The following is a 23,934-nucleotide window of genomic DNA, read 5'->3' as shown; positions in this document are numbered from 1 at the left end:
TAGATGGGGTTTCTTCATGTTGGTCAGGCTGGTCTCAAACTCCCAACCTCAGGTGATCCACCTGCCTTGGCCTCCCAAAGTGCTGGGATTATAGGTGTGAGCCACTGCACCCGGCCTAACTCCAACTGTTTTAAATGTGCTTATAAACACTTGAATAGAAGGGTATATATATTAAAATACTAACTCATTTTCAAAGTGGGCAAATCTTTACAGGCAAATATTTATTATTTTATCTACATTTTTCTTTATTTTCTTATGTTCTCAAGTGAGCATGTCTGCTTTTATAATATAATAATTGTTAAAATAGAAAAACAATAAATTGTATTTTGAAAACCAAGAAAATAGTTGATATTCAATTATCTGGACTTCTGGATTAGGTTTTGTGCTGTAGGTAGGAATACAAAACTGTCATGCACGAATCCTGATTAACAATCTTTTTATTTTGCAAGCATCTTTTGTCCTTCATCCTCATCCAGTATCCAGCATCACAGGCCACCGCAGGAAAGCTGAGGCCTCGTGAACAATGAAACCACATTAACTGAGCTCAGAGAAATTCAGCTTGATGAAATAAAGTAGTTGAAATGGAAAAATAGTTCCCTATATTCTTCTTGATTCCTTCAGGTTACCTGCTTCAACTATGGCTAAAGTGCTGGAGAATTTTGATTGCCAGCCACTTCTTGATCATTTCTTTGAGTCTCTATTCTTTCCTTGTTTAAGCCCTTAACCCTATCCTTCCAGAGCTCCTGGCATAAAAGGGGCTAAGGTCCTAGTGATTATAATACAACAAAACTCTGATGTTGACTCCAGGGAGGGAAAGAATTCAACATCAATGTGCTATAATCCAAAGAAAGAATTTGGTTTTATTGTGAGAAGGTGACTCAAGTCAGGTGCCTGCAATAAGCTAGAAAAAGGCAACTTTGTGAAAGTTATCAAACTGTTAATCTAGTTTAATCTCCTCAACCAGCAAACATTGGGAAAGAGCATACAATATTCCAGGCTCAGTGCTAGGCATTTAGGGTAACATAAAGGTAAAGAAATCTCAAGGTACTCATCAGGGATGGCAGCAAGAAGAGATGTGAGGAATCAATTATGGTGCTGAGCCATGGGCAAAACTCTACACATTATCCACAGTGTATACACATTATACACATACATGTAGATGTGAATGTGTCTTCCAACTTAGCAGACATGAACAATGAGAAAAAGAGTTTTACGATTGAATGAGAATTTACCGAAAAATATGAACAAGGAAAAAAGAGGTTTTTAGGTGGATGAAAGTGCCCAGGTAGATCCTCAGACATATGAATAGGTATATGTGATGGGTGACTAATTGTTACTTTCATTAATATTTAGTGGGAGCCTATGCATATTAGGAACTATACCAGGAACTGTTTTAGGCAATGAGAATCCCAAGCTGAGCTTATATTGTGTTAGGAAGGGAGAAAATAAACCTATTAACAAATGAAAGTATAATTCCTACTCTGCCCTCAAGGAGGTGGAGCTTGTCTTCCTACCTCATAAGTGTGGGTAGCACATAGTGCCTTTCTTTCAAAGAACACAGCGTGGAAAGGAGTAGGAGGAGAGCAACTTCCCAGTGGAGAAACATGACAAACTTTTCCTCCACCAGGTCATGAAGGTCAACATCAACAGTCATAAATCATGTGTGTAACATTTACCTTTGACATACTGCGATGAAAAGGGCACTTCACCTCTGCAGTCTTTCTCCCCAGAGCACATAACCCTAGTCTAATCATGAGAAAAAAATCAGACAAATTTCAAAAGAGAAAAATTTTATAGAATACATGGCCAATGGCTCCTGAAAACATTAAAAGTCATCAAAAAGCAGTAACATGTGAGGAATTATCCCAGCAGAGAGGAGACCACGGAGACATGACAGCTGAATGTAATGTGTTGTCCTGGATGGGATCCTGGAAGGGAAAAAGGACACTAAGGAAACGTGAATAAAGTATGGACGTTAGTTAATCATAATGCATTGATATTGTTTTATTCACTGTGACATATGTACCCCTAATGTAAGTTGTTAATAATAGGGGAAACTGAGTGTATACAATATGGACTCTATAACATCTTCATAATTTTTCTGTGAATCTAAACTATTTTTTAAAAATATATAATACAAAGTCAGTTGATGATAAGTGCTATGAAACATAGTAAGGCAAGGAATGGGGTCAGGAAGGGGCTGGGGAGTGAGGAGTCTTTTGGCAAAGGTCCTAAGGGAGGTCTCCATGCACAGGTGTATTTGAAAGAGGCCTGAGTGAAGAGGGAGAGCACATGGGAATGCAGATCCGAAGGCCACAAGGCCGAGACACGCTTGTTGTGTTTGAAGGACAGCATGCATGCAAGCATGCATAGAGCACAGTGAGCTAGTGGGAGTATGATGAGGTTACAGAGGAAGCTGAGGCTAGATTATGTAAAACTTTGGGGGCCATAGTAAAGGATTTGAATTTTACTTGGAGTAAGATTGAACAGTGTTGCATGATTTGCCTTGTATATTCCTAAGATTTACCTGGTTGTTGCCTGGACTATAGATAGTAGAGGGCAGAGTAGAAACAGGTAAACACTTAGCACCCTATTGCAGTGGACTAGTTAAATGTTGATGGCTACCTAGGCCAGGATGGCAGTAGTGGCAGTGGTGAGTAGTAGTCAGGTCTTGGATGTGTTTTGAGGAAACATGGCATGCTGATGCATGAGAATCAGGGAAAAGGAAAAAATTAAGGATGTTTTAAAATTCTTTGGGAAATTGGGTGGATGGTGGATAGGTGGTCTGAGTCCATAAACTGAATGAGAAGAATGGTGGAGTAGAAGGGTGCAGATGGGGTTAATAGATTTGGTGGTGTAAGGCTGAAGACCTTCTCTGATTAAATCTATTTTTTTTTGCTGTTGTTGTTTGGAAAATGAGAAGCAGGTCAGTAAGCTGGGAGGAACTTAGGGAGCAGCAGATTTCAGTGGTAAACCAAGAATTCAAATTGAGAGATGTGAAGTTTGAGATTCATGTTAGGCTTCCAATTAGAGAATCAGATGGGTAGTTATGTAGATGACTTTGGAAAGCAAGGTAGTGATAGGAGCTGAAGTATAAACTTAGTTACCAGTTTTTATGAGTGTTTAATCAAGCATAAATGGTGAGTTTACGTAGGGAATGATTGTAAGTTGGAGGTGTCTGAAGACTGAGCCCTCTGGAACTCCAAGAGTGAGTGGTCAGAAAGAAAATAATTTAACAAATGGACATTCCATTGATGTAGAAGTAAAAGCAAAAAGCGATTGTATTCCAGGAGACAAATGCAAAAGTTGTTTTAAGATAGCAATCAGTTGGAAATGGGTTCCAAGATGGCTGAATGGGAACAGCTCCAGTCTACAGCTCTCAGCATGAGCAACGCAGAAGATGGATAATTTCTGCATTTCCAACTGAGGTACCAGGTTCATCTCACTGGGGCTTATCGGACAGTGGGTGCAGAACAGTGGGTGCAGTGCACTGAGTGTGAGCTGAAGCAGGGTGAGGCATCGCCTCCCCTGGGAAGTGCAAGGGGTCAGGGAATTCCCTTTCCTAGTGAAGGAAAGGGGTGACAGACGGCACCTGGAAAATCGGGTCATTCCCACACTAATACCGTGCTTTTCTGATGGTCTTAGCAAACGGCACACCAGGAGATTATATCCCACACCTGGCTCAGAGGGTCCTATGCCCACGGAGCCTCGCTCATTGCTAGCACAGCAGTCTGAGATCAAACTGCAAGGCGGCAGCGAGTCTGGGGGAGGAGTGCCCACCATTGCCAAGGCTTAAGTAAGTAAACAAAGCAGCTGGGAAGCTCGAACTGGGTGGAGCCCACCACAGCTCAAGGAGGCCTGCCTGCCTCTGTAGACTCCACTTCTGGGGGTAGGGCATAGCTGAACAAAAGGCAGCAGAAACCTCTGCAGATTTGAATGTCCCTGTCTAACAACTTGGAAGACAGTAGTGGTTCTCCCAGCACGCAGCTGGAGATCTGAGAACAGTTAGACTGCCTCCTCGAGTGGGTCCCTAACCCCCGAGTAGCCTAACTGGGAGGCACCCCCAAGTAGGGGCAGACTGACACCTCACACGGCTGGGTACCCCTCTGAGACAAAACTTCCAGAGGAACGATCAGGCAGCAACATTTGCTGTTCACCAATATTCGCTGTTCTGCAGCCTCCGCTGCTGATACCCAGGCAAACAGGGTCTGGAGTGGACCTCCAGCAAACTCCAACAGACCTGCAGCTGAGGGTCCTGACTGTTAGAAGGAAAACTAACAAACAGAAAGGACATCCACACCAAAACCCCATCTGTATGTCACCATTATCAAAGACCAAAAGTAGATAAAACCACAAAGATGGGGAAAAAACAGAGCAGAAAAACTGAAAATTCTAAAAATCAGTGCACTTCTCCTCCTCCAAAGGAACACAGCACCTCACAAACAACAGAACAAAGCTGGACGGAGAATGACTTTGATGAGCTGAGAGAAGAAAGCTTCAGATGATCAAACTTCTCGGAGCTAAAGGGGAAAGTTTGAACTCATGGCAAACAAGTTAAAAACCTTGAAAAAAGATTAGATGAATGGCTAACTAGAATAAACAATGCAGAGAAGTCCTTAAAGGACCTGATGGAGCTAAAAACCATGGCATGAGAACTATGTGACGAATGCACAAGCTTCAGTAGCTGATTTGATCAACTGGAAGAAAGGGTGTCAGTGATGGAAGATCAAATGAATGAAATGAAGTGAGAAGAGAGGTTTAGAAAAAAAGAATAAAAAGAAATGAACAAAGCCTCCAAGAAATATGGGACTATGTGAAAAGACCAAATCTACATCTTATTGGTGTACCTGAAAGTGACGGGGAGAATGGAACCAAGTTGGAAAACACTCTGCAGGATATTATCCAGGAGAAATTCCCCAATCCAGCAAGGCAGGCCAACATTCAAATTCAGGAAATACAGAGAACGGCACAAAGATACTCCTTGAGAAGAGCAACTCCAAGACACATAATTGTCAGATTCACCAAAGTTGAAATGAAGGAAAAAATGTTAAGGGCAGCCAGAGAGAAAGGTCAGGTTACCCACAAAGGGAAGCCCATCAGACTAACAGCTGATCTCTCGGCAGAAACTCTACAAGCCAGAAGAGAGTAGGGGCCAATATTCAACATTCTTAAAGACAAGAATTTTCAACCCAGAATTTCATATCCAGCCAAACTAAGCTTCATAAGTGAAGGAGAAATAAAATCCTTTACAGACAAGCAAATGCTGAGAGATTTTGTCACCACCAGGCCTGCCCTAAAACAGCTCTTGAAGGAAGCACTAAACATGGAAAGGAACAACTGGTACCAGCCACTGCAAAAACATGCCAAATTGTAAAGACCATTGAGGCTAGGAAGAAACTGCATCAACTAATGAGCAAAATAACCAGCTAACCTCATAATGACAGGATCAAATTCACATGTAACAATATTAACCTTAAATGTAAATGGGCTAAATGCTCCAATTAAAAGACACAGACTGGCAAATTGGATAAAGAGTCAAGACCCATCAGTGTGCTGTATTCAGGAGACCCCTTTCACTTGCAGAGACACACATAGGCTCAAAATAAAAGGATAGAGGAAGATCTACCAAGAAAATGGAAAACAAAAAAAGGCAAGGGTTGCAATCCTAGTCTCTGATAAAACAGACTTTAAACCAACAAAGATCAAAAGAGACAAAGAAGGCCATTACATAATGGTAAAGGGATCAATTCAACAAGAAGAGCTAACTATCCTAAATATATATGCACCCAATACAGGAGCACCCAGATTCATAAAGCAAGTCCTTAGAGACCTACAAAGAGACTTAGACTCCCACACAATAATAATGGGAGACTTTAACACCCCACTGTCAACATTAGACAGATCAACGAGACAGAAAGTTAACAAGGATATCCAGGAATTGAACTCAGCTCTGCACTAAGTGGACCTAATAGACATCTACAGAACCCTCCACCCAATCAGCAGAATATACATTCTTCTCAGCACCACACTGCACATACTCCAAAACTGACCACATACTTGGAAGTAAAGCTCTCCTCAGCAAATGTAAAAGAACAGAAATTATAACAAACTCTCTCTCAGACCACAGTGCAATCAAACTAGAACTCAGGATTAAGCATCTCACTCAAAACCGCTCAACTCATGGAAACTGAACAATCTGCTCCTGAATGACTACTGGGTACATAACAAAATGAAGGCAGAAATAAAGATGTTCTTTGAAACCAATGAGAACAAAGACACAACATACCGGAATCTCTGGGACAAATTTAAAGCAGTGTGTAGAGGGAAATATATAGCACTAAATGCCCGCAAGAGAAAGCAGGAAAGATCTAAAATTGACACCATAAAATCACAGTTAAAAGAACTAGAGAAGCAAGAGCAAACACATTCAAAAGCTAGCAGAAGGCAAGAAATAACTAAGATCAGAGCAGAACTGAAAGAGATAGAGACACAAAACACCCTTCAAAAAATCAATGAATACAGGAGCTGTTTTTTTGAAAAGATCAACAAAATTGATAGACCATTAGCAAGACTAATGAAGAAGAAAAGAGAGAAGAATCAAATAGATGTAATAAAAAATGATAAAGGGGATATCACCACCGATCCCACAGAAATACAAACTACCATCAGAGAATATTGTAAACACCTCTACGCAAATCAACTAGAAAATCTAGAAGAAATGAATAAATCCCTTGACACATATACTCTCCCAGGACTAAACCAGGAAGAAGTTGAATCTCTGAATAGACCAATAACAGACTCTGAAATTAAGGCAATAATTAATAGCTTACCAACCAACAAAAGTCCAGGACAAGATGATTCACAGCCGAATTCCACCAGAGGTACAAAGAGGAGCTGGTACCATTCCTTCTGAAACTATTCCAATCAGTAGAAAAAGAGGGAATCCTCCCTAACTCATTTTATGAGGCCTGCATCATCCTGATACCAAAGCCTGGCAGAGACACAACAGAAAAAGAATTTTAGACCAATATCCCTGATGAACATTGATGCAAAAACCCTCAATGAAATACTGGCAAACCGAATCCAGCAGCACATCAAAAAGATTATCCACCATGATCAAGTGGGCTTCATACCTAGGATGCAAGGCTGGTTCAACATACGCAAATCAATAAACATAATCCAGCATATAAACAGAACCAAAGACAAAAACCACATGATTATCTCAATAGATGCAGAAAAGGCCTTTGACAAAATTCAACAGCCCTTCATGCTAAAAACTCTCAATAAATTAGGTATTGATGGAATGTATCTCCAAATAGCAAGAGCTATTTATGACAAACCCACAGCCAATATCATACTGAATGGACAAAAACTGGAAGCATTCCCTTTGAAAACTGGCACAACACAGGGATGCCCTCTCTCACCACTCCTATTCAACATAGTGTTGGAAGTTCTGGCCAAGGCAATCAAGCAGAAGAAAGAAATAAAGGGTATTCAATTAGGAAAAGAGGAAGTCAAATTGTCCCTCTTTGCAGATGACATGATTGTATATCTAGAAAACCCCATTGTCTCAGCCCCAAATCTTCTTAAGCTGATAAGCTACTTCAGCAACCTCTTAGAATACAAAATCAATGTACAAAAATCACAAGCATTCTTATACACCAATAACAGACAAACAGAGAGTCAAATCATGAGTGAACTCCCATTCACAAATGCTTCAAAGAGAATAAAATACCTAGGAATCCAACTTACAAGGGATGTGAAGGACCTCTTCAGGGAGATCTACAAACCACTGCTCAATGAAATAAAAGAAGATACAAACAAATGGAAGAACATTCCATGCTCATGGATAGGAAGAATCAATATCATGAAAATGGCCATACTGCCCAAGCTAATTTATAGATTCAATGCCATCCCCATCAAGCTACCAATGACTTTCTTCACAGAATTGGAAAAACCTACTTTAAAGTTCATATGGAACCAAAAAAGAGCCCACATCGCCAAGTCAATCCTAAGCCAAAAGAACAAAGCTGGAGGCATCACGCTACCTGACTTCAAACTATACTACAAGGCTACAGTAACCAAAACAGCATGGTACTGGTACCAAAACAGAGATATAGATCAATGGAACAGAACAGAGCCCTCAGAAATAGTGCCACACATCTACAGCTATCTGATCTTTGACAAATCTGACAAAAACAAGAAATGGGAAAAGGATTCCCTATTTAATAAATGGTGCTGGGAAAACTGGCTAGCCATATGTAGAAAGCTGAAACTGGATCCCTTCCTTACACCTTATACAAAAATTAATTCAAGATGGATTAAAGACTTACATGTTAGACCTAAAACCATAAAAACCCTAGAAGAAAACCTAGGCAATACCATTCAGGACATAGGCATGGGCAAGGACTTCATGTCTATAACATCAAAAGCAATGGCAACAAAAGCCAAAATTGACAAATGGGATCTAATTAAACTAAAGAGCTTCTGCACAGCAAAAGAACTACCATCAGAGTGAACAGGAAACCTACAGAATGGGAGAAAATTATTGCAATTTACTCATCTGACAAGGGGCTAATATCCAGAATCTACAAAGAACTCAAACAAATTTACAAGAAAAAAACAAACAACCCCATCAACAAGTGGGCGAAGGATATGAATAGACACTTCTCAAAAGAAGACATCTATGCAGCCAAAAGACACATGAAAAAATGCTCGTCATCACCGGCCATCAGAAAAATGCAAATCAAAACTGCAATGAGATACCATCTCATACCAGTTAGAATGGCAATCATTAAAAAGTCAGGAAACAACAGGTGCTGGAGAGGATGTGGAGAAACAGGACGACTTTTACACTGTTGGTGGGACTGTAAACTAGTTCAACCACTGGGGAAGTCAGTGTGGCTATTCCTCAGGGATCTAGAACTAGAAATACCATTTGACCCAGCCATCCCATTACTGGGTATATACTCAAAGGATTATAAATCATGCTGCTATAAAGTCACATGCAGACGTATGTTTATTGCGGCACTATTCACAATAGCAAAGACTTGGAACCAACCCGAATGTCCAACAATGACAGACTGGATTAAGAAAATGTGACACATATACACCATGGAATACTCTGCAGCCATAAAAAATGATGATTTCATGTTCTTTGTAGGGACATGGATGAAGCTGGAAACCATCATTCTCAGCAAACTATTGCAAGTACAAAAAACCAAACACCGCATATTCTCACTCATAGTTGGATATTGAACAATGAGAACACTTGGACACAGGAAGGGGAATATCACAAACCAGGGCCTGTTGTGGGGTGGGGAAGAGGGAGGGATACCATTAGGAGATATACCTAATGTAAATGACGAGTTAATGGGTGCAGCACGGTGAAAGCCCGTCTCTACTAAAAATACAAAAAACTGGCCGGGCGAGGTGGCAGACGCTTGTAGTCCCAGCTACTCGGGAGGCTGAGGCAGGAGAATGGCATGAATCCTGGGGCAGTGAGCCGAGATCACACCACTGCACTCCAGCCTGGGCAACAGCGAGAATCTGTCTCAAAAAAAAAAAAAAAAAAAAAAAAAAAAAAAAAAAAAAAAAAGCACCTACCTGGGAGACTGCTGTGAATCTTAAAGGTGCCAATGCACACTAAAACTTTGCATATTTCCAGGCACAAAAGAAACCCTTAGCATTACCTATCTCAATATTTTTCTTGGTTTTGTTTTGAATAAAAGCATTTGGACCTAATTTTAATGGTTAATTATAATAAATAATTTATTTGTGAAAAAAAAGATAGAAATCAATTGTGTCAAATGCTACAAAGAGTCAATTAAGTAAGTTCAGGGGTGGGAACTGACCAGTGAATTAACTCCTTTGACAAATGCGTGTTAGAGTAATGATGAGGATAAAGGCATGACTCGATGGAATTCAAGAGAGATTAAAGGGTGAGAGAGTGAAAACAGTGTAAGCAACACTTGCTGCAAATTTGTCAAAAAGAGGAAGGAAATGTTAATGGTATCTGTTGAAGGAAAAAAAAAATTTTTTCCTATTGGGTATTTATTAAGCACAATTTTTATTTGATGAAAATGACCCAATAGAGAAAGAATAGTTGATGGCATGCAAAGAGATGGGAAAAATTTTAGGAGCAAAGCACTTTAGGGACGAGAATAAATATGACCCAGTTTACAAATAAAGGGGTTTGCTTAGATAGGGGGTCTGAATCCATTCACTGAATGAGAAGAATGGAGGAGTAAAAGGGTGCAGATGGGGTTAATAGATTTGGTGTATGGCTGAAGACCTTCTCTGATTAAATATATATATATATTTTTTTTCAGAAAGTGAGAAGCAGGTCACCAGTTGAAAATGAGGAGGGGGAAGTGATGATTTACTATTTTAAATGTGAAGAAAAAGTGAGAAATAGTTGTTTTGTTGAGTAAGAGATTGAATTGGATGAGCAAATGTAATAGATTTCCTGGACAGAGTTTGGATCATACATTTGAAGTTAAGTACAGTTAGCATGTACTGTGATTTCTCCAGCCTCAATCATCTTGCAAGGGTGACAGAGACAAAAGCAAAAGTTGAATTTAAGCCAAAGTTTGGATTTTGCAGAAGATTATGATGAAGGAAACAGGCAAGAAAGAGAATGACATAGACAAGTAATGAGATGATAACAATAGATGAATCATATAGACTCTCGACTGAATACACGGTAGTGACAAACTGATGGAAGATGGAGAAGAAAAGGGGAAAATGTTAATGGAATCACAGACCTATCTGATGAGTTGTTGGAGTGTTGGAGTGAGAGATCTAGAGAAAGTAGAAATGGAAAAACGAGTGTTGCTACACAGAAGACTAGATGCTGAGGTGAAATATTTAATTATGTTTGAGTTATTGGTAAGGACATCTAAGAAATGGCCTGGGAGGTGGGGACAGTTAGACAAAGGAAGGTGGAAATGTAAGATGGGGTGTCTGGAAGACAAGAAGACAAGCTATTGAGAAGCTTGAGTAGTAGATGGTTTTGAGTGATCCAGGATGATGTTAAGAGTAGTAAGTCGTGGAGAAACCGAGCTAAATTAGGTGCTAAAATCTTGCAAAAATTAGGAGGATTAGTCAGAAGGATAGCAATGTGACAAAGGAAAATAGTGGGTGGTATAACTTTGGAGTATATTTGTCAAAGAAGCTGAAAGGTTTAGGGAGGACGAAGGAGCAACATTCTGGAACTGAGAATGGAGATCAAAGAGGACACTTATCCTAAGCCCAGTGAAATAAGAAAGATATCACGCCATGGGAGGGCTGTAGGGAAGGATAACCTCTGGGGAGGGCCAGGTTTGTAGAATGGAAGGTAAACTAAATATTTAGAGAAGTGATTGAATATATAATATGGAGATTTTACTTTTCCTAGAGTTTAAATTCTGGAGAAAGAATTTTGAGGAGTCTGGAAAGGATTATAGCTTGAGTCCCATGAGGGAACTTACAGAACAATGGATGGAAGAACAAGTTTTGACTTATTGTAGTAATAGAGACAAAAAGGGCATCATGCTAGTGTTCTCTTATGGAGAGGGGGAAACTACCAGAGTATACACAAAGACTAAAGAACAGAGTATGAGTATCGTGATTAGGAAAGGTCACTTCAGCAATTCCTAGTGATGTAGCAGACAGTGTTGGATGGAGAGAAAGTGGAGTTCTATGAGCCTCCAGGAAATCCAGCTGTGGGCATTGTTGATAACCAAAATTGAAGCTAAGAAAGCAAGCTAAAGTCATGGGAAGAAGATTGGACTTAGTCTTTAGGCATTAGGCTGCTGTATTAGGTTTAATAATGACACCGTCTGATATGGTTAGGCTTGGTGTCACCACCCAAATCTTGAATTGTAATCCCCATAATCCCCATAGTCCCTTCATATCAAGGGAGAGACCAGGTGGAAGTAATGGAATCATGGGTGCCGTCTCCCCGATGCTGTTCTGGTGATAGTGAGTGAGTCTCACAAGATTTGATGGTATTATAAGCGTCTGGCATTTCCCCTTCTGGCACTTCTCCTTCCTGCTGCCTTATGAAGAAGGTGCCTTGCTTCGTCTTCACCTTCCACCTTACACCATGATTGTAAGTTTCCTGTGGCCTTCCCAGTAATGCAGACTGCGAGTCAATTAAACCTCTTTCCTTTATAAATTGCCCCATCTCAGGCAGTTCTTTATAGCAGTATGAAAACAGACTAATACACTCCCTCCCCAATAATATGTTCATAACCACAGAACCTGTGAATCTAACCTTATTTGGAATAAGTGACTTTGCTTATGTAATGAAGTTAAGGATCTTGAGATATAATCATCATGGATGAGTATAAGCCTTAAATCTAATGACATCTTTATAAGAGAAGAGAAGATAAAGAAGAGAAGATAAAAGAAGATAACAGAAGAGAAGACAAGAGAACACAAGAGAACAAAGACACAGACACAGAGAAGAATGCGACGTGAAGACAGAGGCAGAGACTGGAGTGAGGCAACAAGCCAAAGAGCACCAAGGGTTGCCAGCAGCCACCAGGAGCCAGGATAGGGGCATAGAACAGATTCTCCCTCAGGTTCCAGAAGGAATCAACCAAATACCTTGGCTTCATACTCTAGTCTCTAGATCTGTGAGTAAACAGGCTTCTGTGGTTTTAAGCCATTAAATTTGTGGTAATTTGTTATGACAGTCCTAGAAAACTAATCCATATGCCTAAGTAAGAATAACTTAGTCACATATATGAACACATATGCATGACTTCTCGCACTTTTGAAGCAGCTAATTCTCAGAGACCCGTGGCCAGCATGGTCTGAGATATCCTCAGCCCAGAGTGCTTATTGAATTGATAGAAACTCATAGTAATTGCATTACTGAATGCTATTCTAATATTGTGTTAGAAATAACTTTATTTTAACAGAATGAGCAAAGAGATTGGAATAAATTAGTTGCATGAGAAAAAAATATTGTGTGTAAAAGAAAGCAGGTCAAATATTTCAGTAGATGAGCTAACCCAAAGACAGTTTTCTGAAGCTGGCAGGACTCCTTCTTCATAAGATCAGCAAGAACTGATTGACCAACATGCCTTGGGGGTATGAAGGGACAAGAAGTTTTGTCTGACCTGACTTTGTGCCTTGACTTAGGACTGACCCCCAAAATACACCACAGAAAACAAAATAACAAATCTCTGCAGAAATTCTCTTGGACTCTTTCTGTTTGTTCTTTAGTCTTCATGGATTCTCTGGTAGTTTCCACTGTCTTCCCCCATGATGTGGAGAAGTTTCCTCCAGTCTGCTTCACCCTGTAAAGCAGATTGTCCGTGATCTCTGGCTCCTCTGGCTATGCCACCAGGAATCGCTCTAGTTTCCCAATGACATCCTGGTCTTGGCCCACCTGGTAGATGCTTCCTCTGGCTTCTCTGTGAGGTGATAGACTTTTGTGTTATTCATTTTTACATCAATTTGACCAATATTTTACCTCTTACTCTTTGCCAAGCATTGTTTTAGATATAGGAGATAAAAACATCTCATAAAGCATATATTTTAGTGAATGAGCAAGAAAATTACCATGTAAAAACATAAATGCCACTTCAGAAAAGAAACAAAATAAAGAAATATACAAAGAGGAATGTTATTTTGGAAAGAGTAATGAAGACAAACTCTAAGGGGTGACAGTAGAGCACAGATATACATTATCATGCATGTGGGGAAGAATATTTTAGGTAGAGAGAAAAGCAAGTGAAAAGCCCTTAGAACTTGCTATATGTGAGTAACAGCAGGATGCTGTGGACTGAGTTGGGGGAAGAGATGAGGCTAGAGAGACTGGATTTTAAGTGTCATTGTTTTAAATGACAGTGGAGGAGTAAAGGGAGCCACATAAACTGATTTATATTTCCAAAGTATCACAATGACTTCAGGGTGAAGGAGGGAGTATAGAAGCCAAGAGTGGACTTGGAGAACCATTTGAGAGATGTCCCCAGTAGTTGAGATGAGAGATGATAGTGACTGGGATGATGGTGACAATGGAGGAAGTGCTGAAAAGCAAACTGATTCCAGGAATATTTAAGGGTAGAGTCAACAGAATGTGCTGGTTGACTTAAAAATGGATGTGAAAGAAAGGGAGAAATCAAGACTCCTGGGCTTTGGACTAACAATTGGATGAATATTGATTATATTTATTGAGATGAGGAAGGCTAGTGAAGTGTCATGTTGAGATAGGAGATGGGAAACAAAAGAGGTCTGTTTTTAGATATTTAAGTCTGCAATGTATTTCTGATGTTTAGATGAGACATTGTGTAGGCAGATAGAAATATGAGTTGATGCTCAGGACAGAAATTGAAGCTAGAGTTACAATTATGGTGTGCAAAGCCATGAATAAGGATGAGCTCATCCAGGGAGTGAGCGGAGGATGAAATTTCCATGCTGGCATGGAAAGATAACAAAGAGGCCTGGAAAGTCTTCAAATCTGCAAAACAGTATTGCTGCCACCCAAACTATCCTCTTGTGTAAGAGAGATGGACACAGCACTGATGAAATGGTGTCAAAGGCATCATCACAAACTTCAGTATTAAATTGAAGTTGTCATTTGCTTGTCTTCCAATTATATTGGGACACTGGGTAAATGTACTAATCTTTGGTGATTTGGTGTGTGTGTGTGTGTGGCTGGGTGTGCTCTGTGTGTATTTATGTGAATACATGGACTTTTAAAATATGGATGATTATGAAATACATTAAAAATGGGTAACCCATATCCACTTGCTTTGCATTATAAAGCTTTCTTCCTGAGAAACTATGCTAAGAAACATTGGGGACAACTTTTTTCTTTTTTTAAAGAGAAATTGAGACTATTTTGTCCTGGCATCAGGCCACCATCAAAATGAGTTTGAGTTTTCTATTACAGAGGATGAGGAATTTATGGAAAAATTTAAGAGGAACTTTGAGATGTGGATTAAAGCTTAATAATGTGATCAAGGCTGGAGATATGAATTTAGGTGTCTTCCATTTATAAGTGAGTTTTGAAACCATAGAAATGGACATGTTTTCCAAGAGAAAAGCATGCCCAGAGACGAGAGGGCAGGGAGTAAAACTGTGTCCTTGTGTAAGCACATGGATTCTTATTTGACAGCTAAACTTATACAACACAGAGAAATGTCATTCCAAGAAGCTTAAAGCCTAGCATGTGGAAGTGTCACATTAAATATTTTTCCAGTTCATGAAAAAATGGAGTAAATGAAGACGTAGTTGAAAGGAAAAGAAATTTGCACAGAAATCTGAGAAGAAATAGTTGGAGATACAGCAGCAGAAGCAAGTTAGAATGTTGTCAAAAAAGGCAACATAGTAGAAAACTAAGAATTCTGAAGTTGTTTAAAATATTGAAAGAGAGAGGAATTCAGTTAGCAATGAGTCAATATTCATAGTTTATTGTTGACCTTGATGACAGCAGTTTTAACACGATGCAGTAGAATGCTAGGAAATGCAGAAGAGTCATAAATCCAAGGAACAAAGTGAGGGTGAGTCTCTGAAGGCTTCCTGGAAGAAGTGTTACGAGGCTAGAGTCTTGAATGGCTAGGAGGAGTTTCCCAGGAAAAGTTGGAAAGGATGAAAAATATTAGTTAATATTTTCCAATCACTTTGTGTCCTGTTCCTTTTGAATTAACCCCTGACAGCTCTATGGAATGTGATTCTTATTCACAAATCCTATTTTATACTAACTAAAAAGAATCTCACATCAATCAGGTTCTAATAATGACTATATAATTTTTTGAGTACCTTCTATGTACCTGAACCTGTGCAAAGTACTATGGTAGATCCAAAGGTGCCAGAGCACTGTTCTATTCTCAAAGTGCGTATGCTACATTTGCAGATCAAAAAAAATGAAAGTCCATTTATAAAGCACAGATTACATGTCTGGTCCTACACTCTGGATTGCCGGCATTAAGATAAAAACACAAGGCGTGTCTCTGGAGAATTCACAATCTAGTAGTATTTAGATATACATGCAAACAGACACAGTTTCTCATGACCTATGATATGACAGGGTATTGTGAGAACAAAGAGGAGGGATGCCTAACCTAGGTCACATGAGGGGTCATGGAAAGTATAGAATGGGTAAACCTTCAGTGCAGTCTTGCAGGGGACTCTATCTGGGAAGTTACCTAGGTGAAGTTATCTAGGAGAAGCAGAATATCCTGCAAGGGTTAATGCAGAGATCTGAGAGAGTAAGCTGCATTTGAGCATTCAGAATGAACACCTGAAAAGTAAAATATGAAGATGAGGGTGATAGAGAAAAGACTTGAGAGCATGAATTTTGGCTACAAAATGATAACCTCAGATTATCCAGAAAAATGTGACTTTCTAACCTTTTAACAATTCCATATTTCCTAGTAAACCTTCCAATAACATCATCTTTATTAACAGCTTCTACAAACCCACTAGCATGATGGAGTTCTGCTTCAGCACATCTGGATCCCAAATGGTTGTCATTAGTCATTTCAAAGCCTTAGCTTATTTTATTTATGACTTGCTCCAATAAACACACTATTCCTACATGGAATTTAATGTGAACTTTTGACAGTGATTACTATTCAACATTTGGCCTCTAATCTCTTCTGTGCCTCGAAGTAGTTAACGAGCACTCATTCAACCAGAATTTATTGAGCACTTGCTACATGTCTGGAACCAGGCCAGGTGCCTTACAGTGGTGCTTCTCAACCTTCCATATCCAAATTTACTCTTACTAAACATTAAATATCACTCTTTAAAAAATATCAATTGCAATTTCAAAATTAGCTTCAATTTAGAACAACAGATATTTACAGAAGACATTAATTTCGATATAGAGATGTTTAAAGGCTTTTCTTGGCTCATATGATGACAATAGAAAGACAAAGGTGCACTTGATTGCTTGTTAAAAACTTCTCTATCCTAAATTTATATGTTCATTTAACCAATATTTATTGAAACTCAATTCTGCACTGAGCACTGATCATTTTTGGGATACTTCAATGAATACAACAAATAAAAAAAAACAAAACCTGAAATGGAGCTTATGTTCTAGGAAGTTCAGACAGTAATATACACAAACAAAATGAATAAGCTAAACAAAGTTTACCTTTCTGTTCAAATCTAAGGTGCTGTTGCTGCTGCTGAATTTCATCATCAGTGCAAATAATGGTCTCAAAACCCATGTGAAAAATTGCAGGACAAGAGAAAAAAAAAACTTCCCTTGGAATCTTTCAGTCAAAGACTAAGCATTGGTTACTTAAGCTCACAGGCAGATATAGAGGTGGCCATAGAGGTCCCTAGAATCAGACTACCTTGGTTCAAGTCTTGGTCCCCCCACTTCCAGGCCAGGTGCCTTCAGCAAGTTACCTGGCCTGTCTTTGTCTCATCTCCTCACATGAAAAAAGTAGCATTAATCTTTCCATTATAGTGACTCTGTGAGAATTAAGTGAGATAATACACATAAGACACCCAAGGGGGTTGAGGATCAAGACGGCTGATGGAAGGCACCCTTGTCTGACACAGACTAAATTCTCTATGGATATCATCTACTATTATTGCTGAGAAGACAGTTTCATTCATGTGTTTAACAGAAACTTTCAGCTCCAATGTGAAGAAAATATCTTCTGCACACAGAGTAGATGAGATTTGATACTTTCCCTCAAATTGCTTTCAAGATCTTTGTCCTTGAGAGTCTCATCAATCCGAGAAGATGAAGAGATGTTTTAGTACCAATTCACAGTGTTCATAGATATATTTTGGCTATAAATGGTGAAGTATGTCATAATAAGTAAAGCTATTGGTATTTGTCCCTAAGCTTTTTGTGTCATGTATTCCAAGCTTCAAAATGTATGTTTTTATATGCTGAACAGAACTGTAAAGCATAATTGTGGGAAGTTTGGAGCAAATGATTGTTTTAATGGTTTTCACAAAGCAGCTTATTTCCCCTTGACCACTAACAATCATACAATTGAAGAACTTTGTGACTGGTCTTCAGATTTGCACAGAGACAGGCAGTGGCCGTGTTTTTATCTTTACTGCGCTTGTCTTGAATGCCATCAGCTGACAGGAAGCATAGCAAGACTGAAGGCCTCTTGTGAATTAATGGGCAATTTTAGTTGTCAAAGCCAGGTAGAGAATAATGGAAGGAGTTCTTGAAATTAAAGTGCGTCTGTGAGTGTGTGTTTAAATGAATTGTATTTGTTTTGTTTTTCTTGTCCTTATTTCTTTTTTTTTTTTTTTCTAACAGAAGAAATCCTGACACTCCTGCAGAAAGCTTGGCTGACTCACAGTCAGAAGAGACCCTCTTTATTAATTTCAAATTCACCTCATTCACTCCAGGACATAGCTTTAAAGAAAAAAAATTAGCATTTTTTTGGTAATATCCTAGGTTACAGAAAGCATCAATTCTTCTGCACATAGTTAAACACAATTCCTCTTATCACTGAAGGCTTTAAAACTAAAAGCTAAAGAGAGTGACAACCATATATTTGAAAAATGTTGTTGATCTCTTTTGTTACATTACCAATTTGGCACTTCACTGAAATTTGTTTTAAAATGTATAATCCAAGCAATGTTTTCCAAAGTAGTTATTCTATACATTTTTATAAGTTTTTCTATGTTTTTTTAAATTTTCTATTTCATAAAATGTTTTCTTAAGCTGTGAATTCCTGGTACTCTTTAGTCCAGTATTGCCTAGCTTCATGTGTAGGAAAAGCCAAATTAATCAACCAATCACAGAAACAAACGAACAAACAAATAATAAAGAACATTTGTTTAAATAATGTACAATATAAATATTTTTTACTTAATTAATTTTTAAGTCAAGAGAGCTCGGCTCAGGTTTAAAACATAAAACTCACAAATTTCTACACTCTTCTTTACAATGTATACAAAAAACACCGACTAGGAATGCACTGGAGGTTGGCATTGGCCTTGATATTTGACCAAAATCTGATATTTGGCTTCTATGTTAGTATTCAAAGGGCTGAGTGTCTACTTCAGTATAATTTTAATTTTGTGATCAGATAGATTACCATCAATCTAGTCACAATAAAGGCGTGAGTACCAGGAGCACAGGCAATTTTGATTCTTTAATGCCTAAATATTATTTTTCAGATATAAAAATATTTACCTGGAACTTGAAGTGAACATTTCTCTCCCTACTTTTATGCATGAAAAAATTGTCTACTTGGTTGAAGAGTAAATGTATATTTACTATTACAAGTAGAAAATGTTGCAAAAATAAATAATATTGATTATGAAAAATGTTAATTTTATTTTAAAAACCAATAAAGAATTCACCAGTAAAGCCATCTGGTCCTGAGTTTTTCTTTCTTGAGAAGTTTTTGATTGTTGAGTCAATCTCCTTATTCTCTATTGGTCTGTTCAAACGTTCTATTTATTCATAATACAGGCATGGTAGGTTGTAAGTTTCTAAAAACTATTTATTTCTTCTAGATTATTCAATATGTTGGCAAATAATTGATCAGAATAATCACATGATCTTTTTATTTCTGTGGAATCTGTTGTAATATGTTCTTTTACAGTTTGGTTTTCATTTCAGTCTTCTGGGTTTTTTTTGTTTGTTTGTTTTCTAAAAGCTAAAAGTTTATCAGTTTTGTTTTATCTTTGCAAAAAGCCAACTTTAAGTTCTGTTGATTTTTTCTATCGTTTTCGTATTCTATGTTTAGTTTATTTCTGCTTTAATATTTATTATTTCCTACATCCTACTAACTTTAGGCTTGCTTTGTCCTCCTTTTTCTAGCTCATTGATTTGTAAAATTAAGTTGTTTATTTGAAATTTTTCTTCTTCTTTAATATAGATTTTTATCACTGTAAGCTTTTCTCTTAGAACTGCTTTTGCTGCACCTCATAAGTTTTGGTATGTTTTCTACATTTTTATATATTTCCTAAATCCCCTTACAATGTATTCCTTGGCCCGTTGATTGTCCAAATTCCACATATTTGTGTTTTTTTTTTCCTTCTTTCTGTCATTTTTAGTTAGATATTTTTAGTTTTTAGTATTTTTTAGTAATTTTTTTTAGTATTTTTAGTTTTTTTTCTGTTATTCATTTTTAGTTTCATTCATCTCTGTTGGAAAAGATACTTGGTATAATTTCAATCTTCTTAAATTTATTAAGACTTCTGTTGCGACCTTATATGTGATCTACCTTGGAGAACGTTTCATGTACATTTGAAAAGAATGTATTCTGCTCTTGTAGGCAGAATGTTCTGTTTATGTGTGTTGGTCCATATGGTGTATAGTGTTGTTCTAGGGAGAATTAACAATAATCCTTCAAAAACTCTTCCAAAAAATAAAGAAGTATTATTTCCAAACTTATTTTATGAGGTCGGCATTATCCTGATACCAAAGCAAGACAAAAACACTATAAGAAAAGAGAACTATAGGCCAATATCCTTGATAAACATAGATGCAGAAATCTTTAAAATATTAGCAAACTGGGGAAAACTGGCTAACTATGGGCAGAAAAATGAAGCTGGACTCCTACCTCTCAATATATACAAAAACTAACTCAAGATGGATTAAAGATTTTAGTATTAAGTCCTTGAACTATAAACCTCCTAGAAGAAAACCTAGGAAATATTCTTCTGTACATTGGCCTAAGCAGGGAATTTATGACCAAGTCCTTAAAAGCAAATGCAATAAAAACAAAAATTGACAAGTGGGACATAGTTAAATTAAAAATCTTCTTCATAACAAAAGAAAGTATCAACAGACAACCTACAGAATCAGAGAAAATATTTGCAATCTGTGTATCTGAAAAGGGACTAATATCCAGAATCTATAAGGACCTTAAATCAAGACAAAACAAATTACTTCATTAAAAAGTGGTCAAAGAACATGAACACACACTTTCTAAAGAAGACATACAAGCAACCAATGAACATATGAAAAATTCCCCACATCACTATCGGAGACATGCAAATCAAAACCACGATGAGATACCATCTCACACCAGTAAGAATGGCTATTACAATAAAGTAAAAAATAACGTGTTGGTGAGGTTGTGGCAAAAAGAGAACACTTATACACTGTTGGTGGGGATGTAAACTAATTCAGCCCTTATGGAAAGCAGTTTGAAGACTTATCAAAGAACTAAAAATACAACTGCCATTCAACCCAGCAGTCCCATTACTGGGTATATACCCAAAAGAAATGAATTGACCTACCAAAAAGACACATGCACTTATATGTTCATTGCAGCACTATTCACAACAGCAAAGACATAAAATCAAACTAAGTACCGATCAATGGTGGATTGGATAAAAGAAATGTAGTACAGACACCATGGAATATTATGCAGGCATAAAAAAGAATGAAATTATTTGCTTTGCAGTAACATGGATGCAGCTGGTGGCCATTATCCTAAGTGAATTAATGCAGAAACTGAATACAAAATACTGCATATTCTCACTTATAAGTGAGAGCTAAACATTAGGCACACATACACATAAAAATGGGAAAAATAGACACTAGAGACCCCAAAAAGTAAGAGAAAGAGGGACAAGGGCAAAGGTTGAAAAACTACCTATTAGTACTATGTTCTCTATATGGGTGACGGAATCAATATAAACCCAGACCTCAGCATCATGCAGTATACCTATGTAACAAACCTGCACGTGTACCCTGAATCTAAAATAAAAAATATGTATTTTAAAAACTAGCAAGATAAATTGGATAACACATTTTTTAGTTCTTCTTCAAATATTTGTGAGAATTCACCAGTGAAGCCATCTAGTTCAGGGCTTTTCTTTGTGGGGAAGTTTTGATTTCTGATTAAATCCTGCTTATTTTAGGTATATTTAGATTTTCTCATTTTCTTGCATTAGTTTTGGTAGTTTGTGTCTTTCTAGGAATTTGTTCATTTGATCTGCAGAGTATTCTTTCATAATCCTTTCAATTTCTGTAAAGTTTGTAGTGATGTTTCTACTTTCACATCTGACTAAGTATTTTTGCTTCGTGATTAATTTTTTGTTAGTCAATTTACTTAATGATTGACTAACTTTATTGATCTTATCAAAGATCCAACTTTTGGTTGTACTGATTCTCTCTATTGTTTTTCTATGAACTATTTTGAATATGGCTTTCTAAGATTAACTGTATTCAGTGCTTTTGCATGTTGTAATTTCCTACAGAAACTCTTTCCCAGCTTTGCTTCCCAGGCTTTAGGGAGTCTTTTGTACATCACAACTACAATCTTTTGCCCCAGATAACTGGGTTTTTGGTTCATCATCAAATGTTTTTGAGCAATGCTTTCTCCTTTTTCTCCTTGAGTTCTGAGTTAGGTGAAAGAGAGATAAGCATCTTCCACAGTCCTTCATGTAGCCTCTAGACTAGTTAGAACAGACAAACACACTAATTTTCAAATAAAGTCTGCTCAGCTCCATCCAGAACCAGGGACAAGGACTACACTGGAAATGCAGGGTGTCACTTTCAAGTCTGCAGCAGAATTAGGAAGGGTAGCCAAGGGCAACTGAAAATGCCACGAACTTTTTCTACTATTTTTATGTTGCTTTTTTCTTGATTCAACATTCACTTACTTCCTGTATGCTTTTGACCATTTTCCAGGGCTCTGACAAAGCGGTTTCTTACAATTCTGCTTGCTTTTTGATGTTTTTGTGGAGGAACAGGTGTTTCGAGCCACTTGCTCCATCAGTTTGCTTACCTCACCTATCCAAATTTATTTCTGATGCCAGAATTTAATTCTGTGATGGTGATTATCAGTTTTGGCCTCAACTTTCAGCCACTTTATATAATTGGGCCTTTTGACATTTGGTCAAAATGGGTATTCATTTCACCTTATTATTGAAATGGGAGGAATTTTCCCTTATCCCCCTAGCATGGCCAGCGACAGGGACAGGGGTGTGGCTCAGTTCTTCAGTGCCCCACAGCTCAAACCCCTAGGGGGACCAGGCAGACGGGCAAGCCATGGGGAGCATTTTTGGGCTTCAACTCTGTGGCGATGTCTAGGGTTGAGTGTTTACAGTTCCCAAAGCCCCAGTGGGTGTGTATTACAGTGTGCTCTTTCAGTTTTGCCGTCCACAGGTGGCTTGTGTTAAACAGTTCAGTTAGATCCTCCACTTTATCGCAAGGACAGAGGGATTTCTGTATCCTGGGTGCTTGCCTTAGTGTACCGAAAAAATCAGATCACGCGTGGGCTTGGAGGATGGGTGCAAGGTTTTATTGAGTGGTGGAAGTAGCTCTCAGCAGATGGATGGGGAACCAGAAGGGGGATGGCATGGGAAGATGGTCCTTCCCTGGAGTCTGGCCTCTCAGCAGTCAGGCTCTTCTCCAACCGCCTGCCCTTGGCCGAATTCCCCTCTGCATTTGCGTCGTTCTGCCCTCCATGGCCTGCGAGCGTCTGTCGGTGGGTGCGTTTCTCTGGAAATCCAGCCACTTGTATGTGTGCCCGCTAGGGCCTCGGGGTTTTTATAGGCACAGGATGGGGGGTGTGGCCGGCCAAAGTGGTCTTGGCAAATACAAAATTTGGGCACGAAAATAGGAGTGCCTGTCCTCACTTAGGTCTGCGGGCACAGGCCCAACGGTGAATCCCGCAGCAGGGACCCCGTTCTTGTCTCGCCAGCACTTTCCTGCCGCCCTCCCATATCTTTATGAACCTTGGAAAATGTTCATTCTTGTCACAATCTTGATTTATCCCTTCTTCTTCCAAAACATAAATATGAGGAGTATTAATGAGGTTGTTTAATTTACCTTTTGGAGAAATTAGTGGATTCTTGGCTTGGCTATCTGCAGTATTTACTCATGTCTGAAACTTAACAAACCTGCTTTCACATTTATGTCTTGATCTGTAGTCTAACACTTGACTCAATTTAATAATGTCCAAAAGAAGATTAAAATGCTCTTTATTTGATAAAATAGTAATTCCTAGCATAGTGATTTCAAGACAAAATTTTAAA

The sequence above is a fragment of the Pongo pygmaeus genome, chromosome 11 (assembly GCF_028885625.2).
Source record: "Pongo pygmaeus isolate AG05252 chromosome 11, NHGRI_mPonPyg2-v2.0_pri, whole genome shotgun sequence".
Lineage (NCBI taxonomy): Eukaryota > Metazoa > Chordata > Mammalia > Primates > Hominidae > Pongo > Pongo pygmaeus.
This window is presented reverse-complemented; position numbering follows the sequence as displayed.